General features: G+C 44.4%; 1 long non-coding RNA gene across 1 annotated transcript in view; it reads left to right on the top strand.

Annotated features, from left to right (window-relative positions):
- Positions 1–15,545, top strand: part of LOC144230149 (uncharacterized) — a 20,786-nt gene extending 5,241 nt beyond the window's left edge. The window contains exons 2-4 of the long non-coding RNA XR_013334709.1: positions 1,151–1,250; positions 11,636–11,703; positions 15,368–15,545. This is a non-coding gene — a long non-coding RNA (uncharacterized LOC144230149). The remainder of the gene's footprint in view (positions 1–1,150; positions 1,251–11,635; positions 11,704–15,367) is intronic.
- The last annotated feature ends 3,495 nt before the right edge of the window (positions 15,546–19,040 follow it).

Genomic DNA, 19,040 nt, shown 5'->3' with positions numbered 1-19,040 from the left:
CTAAACTTGACCTGCTTCTGTTTGGACTTGCATATTCCTGGTTCTCCTCGTAGGCAGCGTGAGCTAGACTGGAAGAGAATCAATAGAAAAGTAAAGGGGCACTCGCACAGCTGAGTTCAGAAGCTGTGGACAAAGATGTCTCAGGCACAGCCCGGAGAAAGGGTGGGGGAATGTCAGTGTGCCCACAGCCCTGTCACCAGGCCAGGGACACTGAGGGTCAGTGTCTACTATCTGGGGGAGGAAAAAAGAATAAATCAGCACTTCTCCATGCAGCTAAATTACCCTTAAAAGACCTCACAACTCAGTTGGCTTCTCCAGCTGAGTCACGGCTTCCTGAATAGCCAGGGGGCCCGATGAACACTATGTGGGTGGCTCTGCGTGGGGCAGTAACCCAGTGCTAATCCCAACTCCGTGGACGTGAGCTTTTGAAAAAGAACAACAAGCCTGCTTGATTGATGGTGTTATTTTGGCCTTTCTTGGGGAGAAACTCACTTCGGGAGTATAGGGAAACAGACTCTCCTCATGGTGCTCTGTGCTCACAAGCCCAGAGAGGACTCCCAAGGGCAGAATGTTGTGTGCACTGTCGTCTGGGGCAACGTGGAGGGGAGCTCAGGGGGCCTGGCTCGGAGGAAGGCACAGATCAAAGATTGGGCTATGTCTGTGTGCACAACATTGAAGAACCTTCCTGCTCTCTCCCACGTACATACTTACACACGCTCCTCACTCTTTCCAAAGAGGAGAGGCCAAAAAAGAAATAAAAATGGAGGCGTTGGCACACATCACGGCTACCATGATCCTCCCTGCCAGAAATGACCAATAAAGTGGTCATTATGACTGTGCTGTGAGATGATGGGTCCTTTAAACAGAATGCCAATCTTGAAAGATTTGTAGAGTATGTGCACAATATATTTTATAAAGAAGCAATTGGCTTAAGTAACAGAAGACCTACTTCAAGCAGCTTAAAAGAAAGAGTGAAAGCATGGGGGGGGGCAGTCAGTGGGGGAAAGAGGTTAGTAGAAGGTCATTAGGCCGTTTCATAGTAACCAAGAGTGGAGAGGTGACATGCCTATAGATTGGACCCAGGACTGGATCAGGGGGTGGGGGGGTATGTGCGGTGGGCCCTTCATGGTTTTGTGCTTTTTCCCCACAGTACTGAGTCATGCTTCTCTGCTATAGAGGCCTCTGCACATATATCCACAGGACAGAAAAGGATGGCCAAGCATTCCTGAATTTTCCATGTTCCAGTCCAGGTACAAAAGAGGTCTTTCCATCCCAATCTACACAATTCCCGAGGGAGCAACAGAAGTTTCCCAGTGTGGTGAGGTGCCACCCTTAATCAGCCAATTGTGGGAAGGGTGCGGGGTCTGGGGAAGGAATCGGATTCACCCACATGCAGTCTCTACAGCCTGGGAAAGTGAGTTTTATTTTGTCTCCTGCTGGAATCCCTCTTCACCCATGACAGCACACAGGAGAGCAGAAAGGTCAGGGGTTTCAAGCCCGGCCAATCTGCATGTAGACCTCACTGTCCAGTTATTCATTGTTCAAATCTAAACAAATATTTTAACCTCTACAAAATTCAAATTTCTCACGATCACAAGAAATTCATATTTTCTGGGATAGTGGTTCTCAGAGTGAGTCTTGATACCGTCAACCTCAGCCACACCTAGAATTTGTTGTGAGTGCAGATTCTCAGTTTCCTAGCTTGACTCAGAAGCTTTGGGGATAGAGCTCAGTACCTCTGTTTGGATCAGCCCACCACCGGAAGCATGCTCTGGTTTGAGAACTGCTAGGATGTTGGAGGGTCTTCCAAGGGCCCTCACAAGTGGACCACAAAGTCCTGGCTGAGGGCCCATTGGGCCTGCCCACCCCCACTACCACCCGCCTCCATGGCGGTCTGGGCAAGACACCTCTGGAGTACAAAGTTCTTGGGACCCTAAGTAGTTGGCCATAGTTTTCCTGAGGAGAAATGGGGTTTCTCCACCCCGAGTCAAGGAAGGATTAAAAAGTAGAGGTATTTGGGAGCCCCTGGGCGGCTCAGTTGGTTAAGCATCTGACTTGGGCTCAGGTCATGATCTCACAGTTCATAAGTCCACGTTGCGCTCTGTGCTCTCAATGCAGAGTTCTCAATGCTTCAGATCCTCTGCCTCTCTCTCTCTCTCTCTCTGCCCTTCTCCCACTTGCTCTCTCTCTCTCTCTCTCTCTCAAAAATAAAATAAACATTAGGGGCGACTGGGCGGTCAGTCACTTGAGCATCCAACTTCAGCTTAGGTCATGATCTCACCATTTGTGGGCTCGAGCCCTGCGTCGGGCTCTGTGCTGACAGCTCGGAGCCTGGAGCTACCTCAGATTCTCTGTCTCTCTTTCCCTCTCTCTCTAACCCTCCTCTGCTCACACTCTGTCTCTCCGTCTCAAAAATAAATAATAAATGTTAAAACAATTTTAATAAAAAATAAAATAAACACTAAAAAAGAAGTAGAGGTATTTGAAAGACTAAGGAACCAGATATCTCCTGGCCGAGTGTTTGACTGCAGAAGACTATAGACCCATGGAATACTAACATTGTTTCAGGAAATTCTTGGGAAAGGCTCTCTGTCCTTCCAAAGTTGCTAGAAGATGAAGAGGCAGGGGAAGCCGAGGGAAATAGCAGAGCACATCTCACTGAAGAAAACGAAAACCACATGGGGGGAGGGTAGGAGATGGCAACCTTACACTGCTCAGGGTGAGACTTTACTTCCTGGGATGGCACCATATTGATAGCTGGTGGTGAATGAAGTTCTCTGATCTGACCCACATATCAGCACAGCTTTACAAAGAGACACAGAAGAGCGGGTTGAAGGCAATCGCTGGGAAGCAAAATGGGTGTTTGAGATGCTGTTTGAAAAACACATAAACATCATGGATGCTTAACAAGCAGCTGCCACTTACTGAGCCAGGCTCTTAGTTAAGCAACTAAAAAAATGATGTCATTAATTTTTATGATGACCTTGTGAGGAGGTTATTATAATTCCTCTGGTACAGAGAAGGAAACTGAGGCTCAGAGGAGGTTAGTTAGGTTGCCAGAAGCCATATAGCAAGTTAGCGGAGCCAGCTGGTGCCAGGGGACCCCACGCACTTCTATCTGACCCCGGAGCCACGTTGTAACTGAGGCTTCTTCATGGTAGCGATTTTAATAATATGCTAATCCCTAAATCAGGGATATTACTCATTTCCTTCCGGGACTGAATCCCTGAGCGTTCCAGATTGCAGATCTGGAATAGAGAGACGATCTCTCTGCCCTTTATTTGTCCACATGAACCTCCATGCAGGGGTTCAGGCCGGCAGAGCCTCAGACCTGCTGTTTCCGAAGCAGGAGACTGCTTTGCTCAACCAGCATTTACTTGACCTCCATTTAAAATTCAAGGCAAAGTTAAAGTGTAATTGTTAACTTTTGACCCTGGGGCAGACCTCTAGGGGAAGCCTAGGAGAGACCTTTGTAAATTGCAAAAGGCCAGGAGTCACTGGGCTCCGCTCACAGTGGCTGTGACAGGGGATCTCTGCAGGCGGGGAGGGGAGCTGGGTGCCTACCCCCTCCTGCATCGTCCTCCCGGCAGGTAAAGTCAGAGCCATTTTTTGCCTCTGTCACTCCCTCGCACACACACCTGTTTATGAGCATGAATCACAGATTTCCCAATAACAAGTAAGACTGTTTTTTTTAACACCCACCCCACAGCCCAGCGCCTTTCAGCCTCCTTTCCAGCTGCCCATCAGGCAGATTCTGACCAGCCCAGTGGAGGTGCAGGGGAGGTGAAGCCAAGTCAGTCCCCAGGAGCTTCTACACTCCCAGCAATTTGTAGTGCAATTACCAGCTGAACCCGGTCTAGGTCCTGGCCGGAGTCCTCACTGAAGGGTGTGGTGTGAAAGCCCAGCAATTTGCCGTGGGTGAGAGCCTTGCAGTGGATTACAGGGCCGAGGCTCAGGTCCAGGAAAACTGAAGGGGCTGGAGAATGTACCAGAAAGGCTTACAGCTCCAAGACTGTGCTCAGGGCCACTCTTGTTCCTTTTTCAACCTCTAGAAATGCGTTGCCATTAATTCCATTGAAACTAGGCGATGCACAGACTGACTGCCTTGCAAAAGAGCCCTGAGAGCTTCTTTCTTGGGGGAGAGGCAAACAAGTGAAATTGACATAGGGACTTAGCCCCTGAGGAGTCGAATGGCCCTTTTAAGCCCCTGTTCCCCTGTTTAGAAAGGTATGTCACCTCCTGGGATTGTGTTTTGATAGGAGAGGTACCCTACCCTACCTGGTAGAGGAAGAAGCAAAGTCAGGAGGTTCGGTAAAGCTCTGAGTCCTCCCCCAACTTCATGTCACTAATAAAATATGAAAAAATGTTCATACTTCACCCTTGTAATTGCGAATTTACTATAGATCAAGTGCTATCTTAGGTATCATTTCATTTAAGATTTATAGCTAACCTGGGTGTGGACTTGTACATATCATTTGACAAAAGCGTAACAGAAAACATCCAAGAATTTGGACCAGCACAGTTATGGATGATATAAATGTCACTGTCCAGGGCTTTATCCAATATGTTTATCAATAGAAAATGTTTCAGGTCAGATCTTTTTTTTATTAAGTTTTTTTTTTAATCCAGTGTAGTTAACATACAGCTCTCTGTTAGTTTCAAGTGAATAATATGGTGATTCGGTAATTCCATACATTACTTGGTGCTCATCATGATAAATGTACTTTTAATCCCCTTCACGTTAACTCCCCTACCCCCCACCAACCTCCCCTATGGTGATCATCAGTTTGTTCTCTATAGTTAAGAGTCTGTTTGGGACGTCTGGGACCCGGTGGCTCAGTCGGTTGAGCATCCAACTTTGGCTCAGGTCATGATCTCATGGTTTGTGAATTCAGGTCCCGCAAAATCGGGGAGCCTATTTTGGATCTGCCTCTCTGCCCCTCCCCCGCTTGTGCTCTATTTCTCTCTCAAAAATAAGTATTAAAAAAAGAGTCTGTGTTTTAGTCTGTCTCTTTTTCCTTTGTTCATTTGTTTTGTTTCTTAAATCCCACGTATGAGAGAAATCATGTGGCTGAATTTACATGGCTGAATAATATTCCGTTGGGTATATATATATATATTCTTCTTTATCCATTCATCAGTCAGTGGATACTTGGACTGCTTCCCTGTCTTGGCTATTGTAAATAATATTGCAATAAACATAGAGGTGCATGTATCCCTTTGAATTACTGTTTATGTAATTTTGGAATACTCAGTTGGGTGATTATTGGATGGTATGGTAGGGTAGTTGTATTTTTAACTTTTTTAAAGTTTATTTATTCATTTTGAGAAAGAGAGAGAGAGAGAAAGGGAGGGAGGGAGAGAGCCAGGGATGGGCTGAGAGAGAGGGAGAGAGAATTCCAAGAAGGCTCCGAGCCATTTGCACAGAGCCCAACTCAGGGCTCGATCTCAAAACCTATGAGGTCATGACCTAAGTTGAAACCAAGAATCAGAGGCTTAACTGACTAAGCTACCAAGGCACCCCTGTATTTTTAACTTTTTGAGGAACTTTCATACTGTTTTCCACAGCGGCTGCACCAGTTTACATTCCCATCAACAGAGCACGAGGGTTCCTTTTCCTCCACAGCCTCGCCAACGCTTGTTGTTTTCCTGTGTTTTTGATTTCGCCATTCTGACAGATGTGAGATGACATCTCATTGTAGTTTTGCTTTGCATTCCCCTGATGAGAAGTGACGTTGAGCATCTTTTCATGTGCTTGTTGACCATCTATATTTCTTCTCAGGCCAGATCCTTTAACAATTTATGCTCATAAATTAAAAAAAAAACCCTACAAAAAGCATCTTCCCTTGGAAGCCACAGTCTCTCGGTGGTTGAGCAGCTCATTATGTTTCCCTTTTCTGCTAGGCTGCTGGGAAGCCCAGCACAATAATCAGTGTGCAGTTATGGCAACCTTATTAGAAACTAATGTATTTGCTTTCTGCTTTCCTTTAGTTGCCTTTCCCTGCTTCTATTTAACCTCTTTGCATACAAGGATCACAGATTCTTTGGGAAACAGAGGTCAGCATGAGTAATAAATGGATAGAATGACTATAATAAAGAACAGACAAACAAAAATGTAAGTGGCAGAGACTGGCCTCAGAGGCAGATCTCCTAATTCCAAAAGCTGCAATTTCCCACATCATCGCACCGCCCTTTCTGGCAGGTCTGGTGTGTTNGCCCCCCGGAATAGAGGTGTTCTGGCTCCTGGGGTGCGGAGTGACAGTGGTGTGCTAGGCACCTGGACACAGAGAACAGATGCTGAGGGGAGAGACCTAACCCCTCAAGGGCTGAGCCCCTGTGTGAATGTGACTTGTGTGCCTCTCCCCAAAACAAGTAGTTTTTGGGTTATTTTACAAGTCAGTCAGCCTGTGATCTATTTTTATTGGAATTAACAGCAACATGGGGCACCCGAGTGGCTCAGCCAGTTAAGCATCTGACTTTGGTTCAGGTCATGATCTCAGGGCTGTGAGTTCGAGGCCTTCATCTGACAGTGCAGAGCCTGCTTGGGATTCTCTCTCTCCCTCTTTCTCTACCTATCCCCCATTCACGCGCGTGCGTGCGTGTGTGTGTATGTGTGCTCTCTCTCTCTCTCTCTCAATAAGTAAATAAATTTAAAAAGAGGGAAATAAGAGCAATATATTTTTAAAGGCTGAAAAAGGAGTGAGAGGGACCTTGAGCATTTGGACGGCCGCAGCCCCACCCCTGTGCCCTCACCCACCTGCACAGCAGGGAGTTAGCCCTTATCAGAGCGGAATGGTCTGGAAGTTGCTGGCCACATGCCACTGCCTGTATTTTCCTCAGGAGCAACCCCACAGTCTTTCTTTGAGGGGAAAAAGTTAATTAGGAGGAATTTACAAACATATTTGGAAAGAAAGGTAGGGCAGTCATTTTTCAATTAGATAGAAGCTGGTTTTAATCACCTCCCTGGCAGCAGGCCCCCTCGGAGGCAGGCGCTGGCGCAGAGCACTCGGGCAGGGGTTTTGCGTTTGGGTGTCCCTCCCGGTGGTATTCGCCACCATGTGAAAGCCTACATTCAAGGCTTATAGTTCTTTTCAGATCTCTGAATCTTACTCCCATAGATGAGCTGTTGCTTCAGGTCTGCAGGAGCGGGGCGGTGGAGGCGGTGGAGGGGGGGCAGTCTGTGTCTGCCCTGAGCCAGAACAACAGGCAAGCTCAATGATCTTCTGGAAAATTCCATACGTCTCAGGCCAGCCTTCTAGGAAAGAAGCCTCTGTGTCAGTGTGTATGTGTTTAAGTATGTGTTTGGGGGCACCTTGGTGGCTCAGTCGGTTAGGCGTCCGACTTGAGCTCAGGTCATGATCTCATGGTTCGTGGGTTCGAGCCCCATGTCAGGCTCTGTGCTGACAGCTCAGAGCCTGGAGCCTGTTTCAGATTCTGTATCTCCCTCTCTCTCTGCCCCTCCCCTGCTTGGACTGTCTCTTTCTCCTTCTCTCAGAAATAAATAAAACATTAAGAAAAATTTTTAAAAAAGTATGTGTTTGTGTGTGGGGGCAAGAGTGCACACGAGTGACCATGTGTATGCGGTGTGTGTGTAAGTGTATGAAGGTGGGCGATTGTGCATCTGTGAGTGGGTGTTGGGTGAGTTAACCTGTGTGCGCACGAATAAGCATGCCATTGTGTGCATGAGTGTGTGCGTGTCTGCGTATGTGTGCATAAGTGTGTGTGAGTGTGAATTGAGTGAGTGAACATGCGAGTGCACATGTGCATGAGCTTGTATGAGTAAGTGCATGTTGGAGTGAGTTCTTGAGTGTGTATGTGAGTGTGTGTATGCACGTGTAAGTGTGTGCATTGTGCATGGGGGTTTGCTGGAGTCTCTTTTTAAATGTTTATTTATTTTTGAGAGTGACAGAGAAAGCAAGCGGGGTAAGGGCAAAGAGAAGGGGTGTACAAAGGATCTGAAGTGGCACAGAGCCTGAGGCGGGGCTCGAACTCATGAACCGCGAGATCATGACCTGAGACGTTTAGCTGACTGAGCCTGACCCTTCACTGGCTTTGCTCACTCCCTACTTTGAATCTCTACAGCACTTGGCGAACCTCTTTTTTATCACATAGTAACCTGTGTGCTGATTTTATGCCCTATACAACGTAATAAAAAGATTTTTTAATGCAGGGGCTATATTTGGTCATCTTTAAGTTCTTTATGCACTGAAAATATTTGTGGAGGCATGAGGTAAGTCTAGGCAAACACTTTTAAAATTAATGTGGCCATTTATTTGCCTGGCTGGAAATCTTACTGATAAATCTGCATTGTTGAATTTATTTCTGTTCAATGAATAGTTATTGAATACTTACAATGGCAGAGTAGGAGTCTGGTGCAATCGACAGGAAAAATTTTGGATTTGGAATCAGCTGAGGCACCTGAATGGCTCAGTCAGTTAAGTATCTGACTCTTGATTTTGGCTCAAGGCACGATCTCAAAGTTTGTGAGTTCAAGCCCCATGTTGGACTCTGTGCTGGACTCTGTGCTGACCTTATGGAGCCTGCTTGGGATAATTCTCACCTTCTCTCTTTGTCCCTCCCCCACTCACGCTGTCTCTGTCTTTCTTAAAATAAATAAAACTTAAAAAAAACCTTTAAATCCTGGGATGCCTCTGTATCAGGCTCCGTGCTGGCAGCTCAGAGCCGAGAGCTTGCTTCAGATTCTATGTTTCCTCTCCTCCCCTTTCTTTGCTTGCTCTCTTCTCTTTCTCCCTCAAAAAAATAAACGTTAAAAAAAAATAAAACAAAAAAACACAAAAAATCTTAAATCCTGACCCAGTCACTTACAAGCTCTTCTCTGGAACAAATTACTCCATCTCTCTGAGCCACATTTTCCTACCTATAAAATAGCCATCTCACAAGGTTGTTGTAATGGTTAAAGGAGGTAATGTATATCCCTATAATGTTACAGGTATTCAAAACGATAAACTATTTTTTTAAAGTATGAAGTTAGTATTTTAAGAGTCAAATTTTTATATAAAAATGCCTACTTTTTTTCTATTTTTACTCAAACAGCATTTCCTTCTCCTTCTCCCTCTTTCAAAGCCACGGAAAGGGGAAATTTACATTTGATTTTAATCTCCTGAGTCTCAGGGTAGCCTAGCATTACCCTTTTCTGTAGGATCTCCGGGAAGATGCATGATATGTGCTTTTCTGCTTTTGATTTTCTTCACATCCAAGTGCCAGAGATACTGGAGAAAAGTCGCCACTCTACTCTCATCAAGGCAAGCCCTGCCTCTTCCATCCCTTCTACATTAACCCATCTACATTCTAGACAGAGCCAATGTGTTGACATCAAATATGTATGCATTTGGAGTCTGACTGATTTTGGTTCAAATTCTGGCTCTGTTGACAGTCCTATGTAATAGTCACCCAATTGTCTAATTCCAAGCATACATTTTTCATTCATTAACAGGTTATAATGTATATCAGCTGGTAGAATTTGTAGACAGATTGAAATGTGATAGAGGACAGAGACTATATTATAGTTCCTGACATATACATTGGCACTCTACCAAACATTAGCCCATCATTGGATTGGATGAGGGAACAGGTTGACTTCCCCCTGTAAGGGTCTTCTTTGGAATGAAGGCTTTGGACAGTTATGCCATTTTCAGGGAAATAAACAAGGTAAATGTATACTAGCAATGGGTCCACCCCCCACATCTGTGTTAAATCTTCTGTGTTAGCTCAGATACACGTTTCCACAAGTGATATCTCTAAAATTCTACTGGTGAGCATTTCTGAACCATAAGTTCAAGGATCCATAGAAGGAAAGTTCGCCCTACAATAACTGTAACCCAGAAAGGCTCTCACTATACTTTCCCTGCTCCAGTCTTGGTAACTTCCCACGCCCTGTCAATGGCAGAGGATTGAAGAATGCTATTAGCCTCTACTCTAGTATAATATAAAATCAAAATAACTCAAAAGCACCAAGTTCCCATGTGTGACTGAAATCACCTTGCCCATGATAACTGGTGAAAAGCCTTTTTCTATTGTTCTAAGTAGCAAGTTCACATTCTAGGCTGTACCCTCGGAGCTTATGTGTTTCATGTGGGTTCTTTCTACACCTGATATAAACCAAATTAGATCCCACTTTCATCCTTAAAGGAAAAAAAAAATTTCTGATGAAAAACTTGGTTTTTACTTTTCAACTTGTATCTTAGGTTTACCCTGGGAGTTTTGGTTTAAAATTGTTCTCAATGGAGATTCTTGCTTGGCTGGAAGCCCATGGACTCTGCTTATAAGAAATGGTCAAAGAACAATGACAATGGAATACACCAATGGTAGAACTAGTTAAAATATTTGAGCATCACGGTGGTTTGTTTTGCATTTGCTACACCTTGTTACTGCTAATGATTGTCAACACGGGCCACAAACCAGAGGCATTGAAGGAGTTTTTTATAAAATACAGATTCCCAGGCCACGGGCTATATCTCTGAACCAAGTGTAGAAATTCAGGTATCATTATTAAAAAAAAACAACACTCCACTGTTTGATTCTAACGAACAGAAACATAACAAATGTTGAGAAACCGAAGGTGATAACTACCAGTGATGGCTAGTAAAAATCATTTTCCACGGTCACTTAGTAAAACCACAAACTAGAGTTCAATCCATCCTGATCTCACAGAGTGAAAATGTAACCCCCACCTTCAACAAAAGCAGGTGCAGGAGTGCAGAGGAATCCTATGGGGTGTGGAGGGGCCCTGCCTGTGTTGTCTAAATTCAGTGGGATGAAGAAACGGGCCAGAAATCAACATTTAAAATTTTTTAATGTTTTATTTTATTTTATTTTGAGAGAGAGAGAGAGAGAGAGATGTCAAGGGAGGGGCAGAGACAGAGAGGGACAGAAAATCCTAAGCTGGCTCTGAGCATCCGTGCAGAACCTGACACAGGGCTTGAACTCAAAACCCGTGAGATCATGACCTGAGCTGAAATCAAGAGTCTGTAGCTTAAGTGCTTACCTGAATGAGCCCCCCAGGCACCCCTCAGAAATCAACATCTGAGGGGCGCCTGGGAGGCTCAGTTTGTTGAGTGTCCAGCTTTGGCTCAGGTCATGATCTCACAGCTGGTGAAGTTTGAGCCCCACATTAGGCTCTGTGCTGACAGCTCAGAGCCTGGAGCCTGCTTCAAGTTCTGTGTCTCCCTCTCTCTCTGACCCTCCCTCGCTCAAGCTCTGTCTCTCTCTGTCTCTCAAAAATGAATGAACATCAAAAAAAATTTAAAAAAAAATCAACATTGAAAGAGCCCTCCTCCCACAGGTGATTCTGATGCAGGTGCTCTGAGGAGTGATCTGCAGGTGATCTGAGATAACTGGTCCACTACCTTGGCCCTTTCTCCTAAGCACTTGGCCTACTTCTCAGCTTACCTAGACCATTTCCATGGACATATCACAGGTCCCATTTTTTTTCTTTCTCCTTGCTGATGAGGGGTTTTGTTTTGTTTTAATTTTTGTGCGTGTTTTTTTGTAGGCAGAAAACCAAATTAGAGATCTATTTATTCTAGTCTAGAATTCTAGAGTTGAACCCTTTCTCATGAACTTCTGAGGTCTGTACTAGGTTCACTCACCTTGCTTCTCTTTCCTCCACCCTTAGTCTGATCTGCATCGTCTGGTCCAGCACACTGGTTCTAGCCAAGATAACAAGAATAGCTAGAGGACATGGTGAGCACACACAAGAAACCTCTACTTCTTTTTTTTTTTAATGTTTTATTTATTTTTGAGACAGAGAGAGACAGAGTGTGAGCCAGGGAGGGACAGAGAGAGAGGGAGACACAGAACCCAAAGCAGGCTCCAGTCTCTGATCTATCAGCACAGAGCTGGACGTGGGGCTTGAACTTATGAACTGTGAGATCATGACCTGAGCTGAAGTTGGACGCTCAACCAACTGAGCCACCCAGGTGCCCAGGAAACCTCCACTTCTGCTTGTCTTCAGGTAAATGGAATTCTCTCCCAGCCCATTCAAACTCTCAAATCTGTTTCCTGGGAGAGAGGGTTTCTGTTCACAATTATCTTTCCCAGATCTTCTTCCTGTCGCCTTCCCAATGTCATCTTCTAGCACATTGATCCCGTTTGCTAAGATGTCTGGCCTGGCTTCCTTTCTCTACATATCACATTGCATCTAAAGAGTAAAGACCTTCCCATGCACCAAGTGATCATTGTCCCTTAAGTGAGACATGTCCCTTAAGTGATACATACCATTGTATCGGGTAGTTCAAGGTGTTGGATTTTCAGGCATATGACGGCTGTTCTTGTCCCCTGACCATAGTGGGTCTGCCCAAGAGGGAATCCAAACTTTGCCATGCTGTCCCCATGGCAAGTCAGATAAGCTACCTAGACTTTTCAGGTCTCAATTTCATCATCCATAAAGTGGCAATAAAGGTAAGGCAGTTACAAGCAAGAAATAACAATATATGCTGAGGCACCGGGGGCTCAGTTGTTTAAGTATCTGACTTCAGCTCAGGTCATGATCTCGTGGCTCCTGAGTTTGAGCCCCGTGTTGGGCTCTGTGCTGACAGCTCAGAGCCTGGAGCCTGCTTCAGATCCTGTCTCCTGTCTCTCTCTGCCCTTCCCCTGCTCACATACTTTCTCTCTCTCTCTCTCTCTCTCTCTCTCTCTCTCATATACATAAAAACATTAAAAATAAATAATTAAATAAATGACAATCCATGTGAACGTTAGCTGTTATAACTGTATTTGAAGCCAGAGAGACTTGGATGGAAATTCTGCCGTGCACTTGAAGTTAACCTCAACAAGTCTCTGATTCCTGGTCTGTTAACTAGATGTAACATCGTTTACTTCCTGGAGTGTGATGTGGAGAAAGCATATACACTGATGTTCTGAAAACTCCCTGAACGTTATCGGCATGTAGGAAATGCTACATAGGGGCGCCTGGGTGGCTTAGTCAGTTAAGTGTCCGACTTTCGCTTAGGTCATGATCTTGCGGTTCGTGGGTTCGAGCCCCGCGTCGGGTTCTGTGCTGACTGCCAGCTCAGAGCCTGGAGCCTGTTTCGGTCTGTGACTCCCTCTCTCTGACCCTCCCCTGCTCACGCTGTCTCTCTCTCTATCTCCTAGAAATAAATAAAACATTAAAAAAAAAAAAGAAATGCTACATAAAAGCTAGTCATTGTCCTGAGTTGCGCTTACAAAGGCCTGTCCAAGGAACCTGCACTGCTGACCATTCCAGGGCGCATCGCCTCCTAGAATCCTTGTTGCCAGATGCACCTAGAGTGGCTGGTGTGGAGAACATGGCCCGGCGGAAGGAGGTCCTGCAGCATCTTGGTCCCAGAAAAACTTTGCAAGTGCCAGAGTCACATCATAGCCAGGCTTTCCTTTTTCTCTTCTTCTTTTCTTTTTTAAAATTTTTATTAAAGTTTAGTTTCATTTGTTTTGAGAGAGAGATAGAGAGAGAGGGAGGGGTCGAGAGAGGTAGGGAGAGAGATAGAATCCCAAGCAGGCTCCATGCCATCAGCGCACAGCCTGATATGGGGCTCGAACGTGCCAACCATGAGAGCCAAAATCAAGTCAGACGGTTAACTGACTGAGCCACCCAGGCACCTGCCAAGGCAGACTTTTCTTTTAACATCGGAAAACTACACACAACATCTTTCAGGAACATGACCTCTAACTGTGTCTGTCTTTCTGCTACCATTACTCCCACCAAAGTTGCAGATGCATGACGTTTGTGTCCTCGCCGCCTCCCTCCATATTTTGTGGCTGAGTCTCCTGACTGTGGTCTCAGAATCTCTCTTACAATGGACGCCATGACACATTACTGGGTGATTGGTGTTGGTGCGCCTGTGGGACAACCCAGTTGCTCTCTCTGCGGGAAGAGGTCTCTGAACTGAACTCACACTTCGGTCAACTGCATATCTTGCCCTGAACCTCCCGTCTCGGAGCCGTGACAGTTGGCCCGNGCAGACTTTTCTTTTAACATCGGAAAACTACACACAACATCTTTCAGGAACATGACCTCTAACTGTGTCTGTCTTTCTGCTACCAATACTCCCACCAAAGTTGCAGATGCATGACGTTTGTGTCCTCGCCACCTCCCTCCATATTTCGTGGCTGAGTCTCCTGACTGTGGTCTCAGAATCTCTCTTACAATGGACGCCATGACACATTACTGGGTGATTGGTGTTGGTGCGCCTGTGGGACAACCCAGTTGCTCTCTCTGCGGGAAGAGGTCTCTGAACTGAACTCACACTTCGGTCAACTGCATATCTTGCCCTGAACCTCCCATCTCGGAGCCGTGACAGTGGCCCATTGTTGGCTTCACACACTTGTCACATCTGTGCTAATTTTATCACAGTTACTAGTAACTTCGAATCAGCCAAAGTGGCTCAGCAGGTCCAAATGAACCAGAGCTGTATTTCCCCCTTTAGTTTCTTCAAAACTTCTAAGAAGAGCAACACACACACACAGACACACACACACACACACACACACACACACACACTTTTTTTAAATTAAAAGAAAAGGAAACCCGGAGACTTCATCCCATTTATTTTACTGTTGGGGTGTAATTTGAGGAGATGTACTAAAAATGTCAGAAGTGAACAGATTGGAATGAGTGGTTCAGTCCTCCAGGCATGAGACAAATTCTCCAGGAAAGTAATCTTGAAAATATTTGGACACGACCACATTGTTTTAACCCCTCGCGCGAACAGTGGCGACTCTTATCCCCATCTGCGGGATTCGGAAGTGCCCACCGAGGTGGAGTGGGCAGAAAGTCCCTTCTTCCGGTTCCACTGCCCAGGCAGGGGACCCTCATGGCCGAGACGGCTCTGCTTCCTGTTTGTGCCATTTCTGGGCATGGAGCTCCCAGGTCTTCAACCCATTCCTCTGACTGGTCAAGGCTGACTCAGAGGACCCGGGTCTGGATGAGCGAGGAATTCCTATGCCGTGCCAGAAAATGTGTCCCCTCACCCTTGACAAGGGAGGCTGAATGTTTTGTAAGACTCATACCCCAGGATCAGTGTGTCATCTCCTGTTGCTGCCTTCTGCTGTCCTTGTCGCTTCAGCCTGGCTGAGAATTCCTTGTCACTTCCTGTTCTGGGCCATTGTCCGGTGCTCATTACCCGCCAGCTGTGGTCCAGCTGCTACATTCCATATCAGGGGTGGCGTCATGCACCTGGTGTGTGAGCTGATCTCCCTCTTAGCATGATGCATTAAGCCTTCGGGGTCTTCGTTTTGAAAGCAGCTCTATAAATGTCAAATATTATGAACTGTCTAAGTGAGAGGTGGGAAAACCAGAGAGCTTGGGGAAACTGAATAATTGAATAAAATATTTAAACTTTTTTTATACCCCCCCTTCTTTCCTTTCCAGCTGCCACTTTAATTTGGATTTCTAGACTCGCAGTCAAAGTGCTGAAGTGACCATCCTCATAAATATTTGAGTCGACACAAATCTGGAAACACTCACCATTTATAAAGAAAACCAAGGTTATTATATTATTGCTCACATTAGCAATACTTTTGGCATATAAGATAGAAATGTAAGCAAATGTGGCTATTATCCCTAAAAAGCTTTCAGACTAATATAATTAAAAACAACATCCACCATATGCATGATGTCGACGTGACCAAGAATAGTTAGTTCCGTTTTCCCTAAAGTGGTGAATCACAGTTCATATTTATGGATGTGGAAGCTGTTTTTACAGTAACCTACTAACTGTCTCCTTGCTTTTACTCTTCCGAGGCACCCTCTAATTTACAAATGGTCTCCCTTAAGTACAGGTCATATCAGGTCTTTTTCTCATTATTTTTGTTAAAATCTTTAGAGGAGATCAAAGGAAAGAGCAGAGGCCACCCATTCAAACAGAAGACAATTCCTTCTGAATCCATCCTTTCAAAGGCTATAAAATCCTTTGTTTTTAAAACGTACATTAATTTACCTCCCATTTCTTTGCACAGCATGGACAAATGAAAATGTTTGTTTCAAGAACAGAAATCTTTCAAGAATATATTAATAGAATGACTCATTCTCAAATAAGATTTTTGACTTTTGGAAGATATTTGATCAGTGTGTATACCTCCCATCATCTATTTTCATTCGTTAATAGCCAGTATGTCAACCTTAGGAGAATTTATTTATTTTCCCGGTGTTTTGCCTTCCTTGGAATGTAAGCATTCAGCAACCAAACTGAAGGCAGTATTAACAACGAAAGCTTACAAAATGCAAGATGTCACATGAGCACTGGGTTATTTAGGTTTTGAAGGTGAGTATTATAATCCGTTGCAGCTTTTTTCCCTTTAATTTCCCAAGCTAAACTCTTGGGAAGATCTAGCTGGATTCCAATCCTGCTGGATTAATATTAGCAGGGCTAGGCTTCTCCCAAAGGGATCACTTGCTGGTAAGCTAAGAATTATTTATGTCATATGAATTTCTAAATATTTTTTCAACATTGGTTTCAATAAATGCCATACTCTGAGGTATGATAGTTAAACAAAGGCTTCTACATTGTAGGCTTACCATATTGTATACATTTCCCATTACTAATGGAACAAATTACCACAATTTTAGCAGCTTAAAAAGATTGAATTTATTATCTTACAGTTCTGGAGGTCAGAAATTCACAGCGTGTCTCACTGGGCTAAAATGAAGGTGTCAGCAGAGATTTGCTCCTTCTAGAACCTCTAGGGGAGAATTCATTTCCTTGCCTCACCCAGCTTTAAAAAGCTACCCACATTCATTGACTCACAGTCCCATTCCTTCATCTTTAAAGCCAGCAACGTTGGGCTCAGTCCTTATAAAAATGCTATCTCCCTGGTCTTTCATTGGATTCTGTTTTAAGAACACTTGTGATTAGGGGTGCCTGGGTGGCTCAGTCAGTTAAGCATCTGACTTTGGCTCAGGTCATGATCTCACAGTTTGTGGGTTTGAGCCTCACATCAGGACCTGTACTGACAGCTCAGAGCCTGGAGCCTGCTTTAGATTCTGTATCTCTCTCTCTCTCTCTCTGGCCCTCCCCTGCTCATGCTGTCTCTCTCTCTCTCTCTCTCTCTCTTTCTCTGTCTCTCAGAAATAAATAAAAACATTTAAAAAATGTTTTTAAAGAAGAACACTTGTGATTATATTTGTCCTATCTGGATAATCCAGAATAATATCTTTATATTAAGCTCATATAAACAGCAAGCTTACTTCCATTTGCAAACTTAAATCCTCTCTGTCATGTAAGGGAACATATTCATAGGTTCTGGGCAAGGTTGAGGAGCCAATAATCTGCCTACCATCTATATTGACAGGCATTGGAGGCTTTAAGACAACTAGCTGAGGACAAAAAAAAAACAACAAAAAAAACCCAATGAATACTTGAGTGAAATTCAACAGGGACTGAGGATTGGGGCTCAAAGAAGATTGAAACAATAAATAAGAAATCAATGTTTTGCATGTTCTGTGAAGTTGCAGCTCCCTGGGTGAGAATTGTGTATTGAACATTTATGAACAAGAACTTACTCATTACCAGATGCTGTTCAATCTGTGTGTGTTAAAAAATAAAAGAGAAAGTCCCTGCCTGTCCTCAGGGATGCTGTAGCTGGGAGGAAAGCATAAGTATGTCAACAACCTGTGCAAGGCAGGAGACACTGACTGCTGTGGTCCACACCAAGCACTGTTTCATCCTGGAAATGGCATTTGGAAAGCCTGTCAAGGATGGCATGGGTAGGGCTGAATATTTGTCAATGAATAAATGAATGAACAAACAAATAAATGGAGAAGATTTCATGTTGAGGAGGTTCTAAGAGCAAAGATTAGGCACAGGGAGATTCAGGTTCTGTGGGGTCTGAAATGTATACCATTTGGGGGGCTCTTTAATTTTTTCTAATTTAAAACATGTTTATTTATTTTTGAGAGAGAGAGAGAGAGAGAGACAGAGTACAAGTGGGGAAGGGAGAGAGAGAGGGAGACAGAATCCAAAGCAGGCTCCAGGCTCTGAGCTGTCAGCATAGAGCCTGACACAGGGCTTGAACTCACAGACTGTGAGATCATGACCTGAGCCAAAGTTGGATGGAGTCATCCAAATGCCCCTAGTTTTATAGACTTTGAATGAATTTTCCACAGGCTAACTTCCGACTCTGTGTATTTGACATCTTGTGTCTTCCACATGGGTCAAATGCTAGCAGACCCCAGAGTATGGGCTATTATTGTGACACAGCTGCTGTATAGTGACAGAAAAAACTTGGGAGCTGTTCCTATGCTAAGGTGAGCTAAAAAGAATTCATCAATGCACAATATTGCCTACCAAGGACATAAATATTCCCCATTACTCCCAAACTACAAGTATTCCCAACTCAAATATTCCTTAGCAAGATCCCTCAACTGCCCGAGTCTACTCTAACGCCACACTCAACACAAGTATACATGTAATGGAAAAGGAATCAACATGGAAAGATATATGTTACTGCATAACAAATCACCCCCAAAACTTAGTGGCTTGAAACAAAAGTAGTCATTTATTATGTCTCAGTTTTTGTGGGTCAGGAATTCAGATAGGGTGCAATATGATCTGAAGGCTTGACTGGGGCTGACGGATCAATTCCTACATTAGCAATCTTGTGCTGACAAGTTGGTTTCATTATATGTGTGTCTCTACACAGGGCTACCTGAGTGTCTTTTTAATATGGTGGCTTGTTTCCTACCAGATGAGCAATCCCAGGGACCAATACAGAAATGGCAATATCTTTTATGATTTGTTCTCAGAAGTTACACACATTCACTTATGGTCGCAAAGGTAGACTCTTACTCCTATGACAAGGAAGACCCAGTGGCATAAATACCAGGAGATGAGAATCATCTACATTATGGACTGAATGTTTGTGTCCCTCTAAATTCTTGTGCTGAAGCTCTAACCACCGACGTGATGGTTTTTGAGGTGGGACCTTTGGGAAGTCATAAGGTTTATATGAAGTCAAGAGAGTAGGTCACATGATGGCATTGGTATCTTGAGGAGAAGAAGAGAGACTAGAGCTCTTTGTTTTCCCCATGTGAGGAGGTGGTTGTC

The sequence above is a fragment of the Crocuta crocuta genome, unplaced genomic scaffold (genome assembly GCF_008692635.1).
Source record: "Crocuta crocuta isolate KB4526 unplaced genomic scaffold, BGI_CrCroc_1.0 scaffold93, whole genome shotgun sequence".
Taxonomy (NCBI): domain Eukaryota; kingdom Metazoa; phylum Chordata; class Mammalia; order Carnivora; family Hyaenidae; genus Crocuta; species Crocuta crocuta.
The sequence above is the reverse complement of the archived record's forward strand: the minus strand, read 5'-3'. Positions and strand labels throughout refer to the sequence as shown.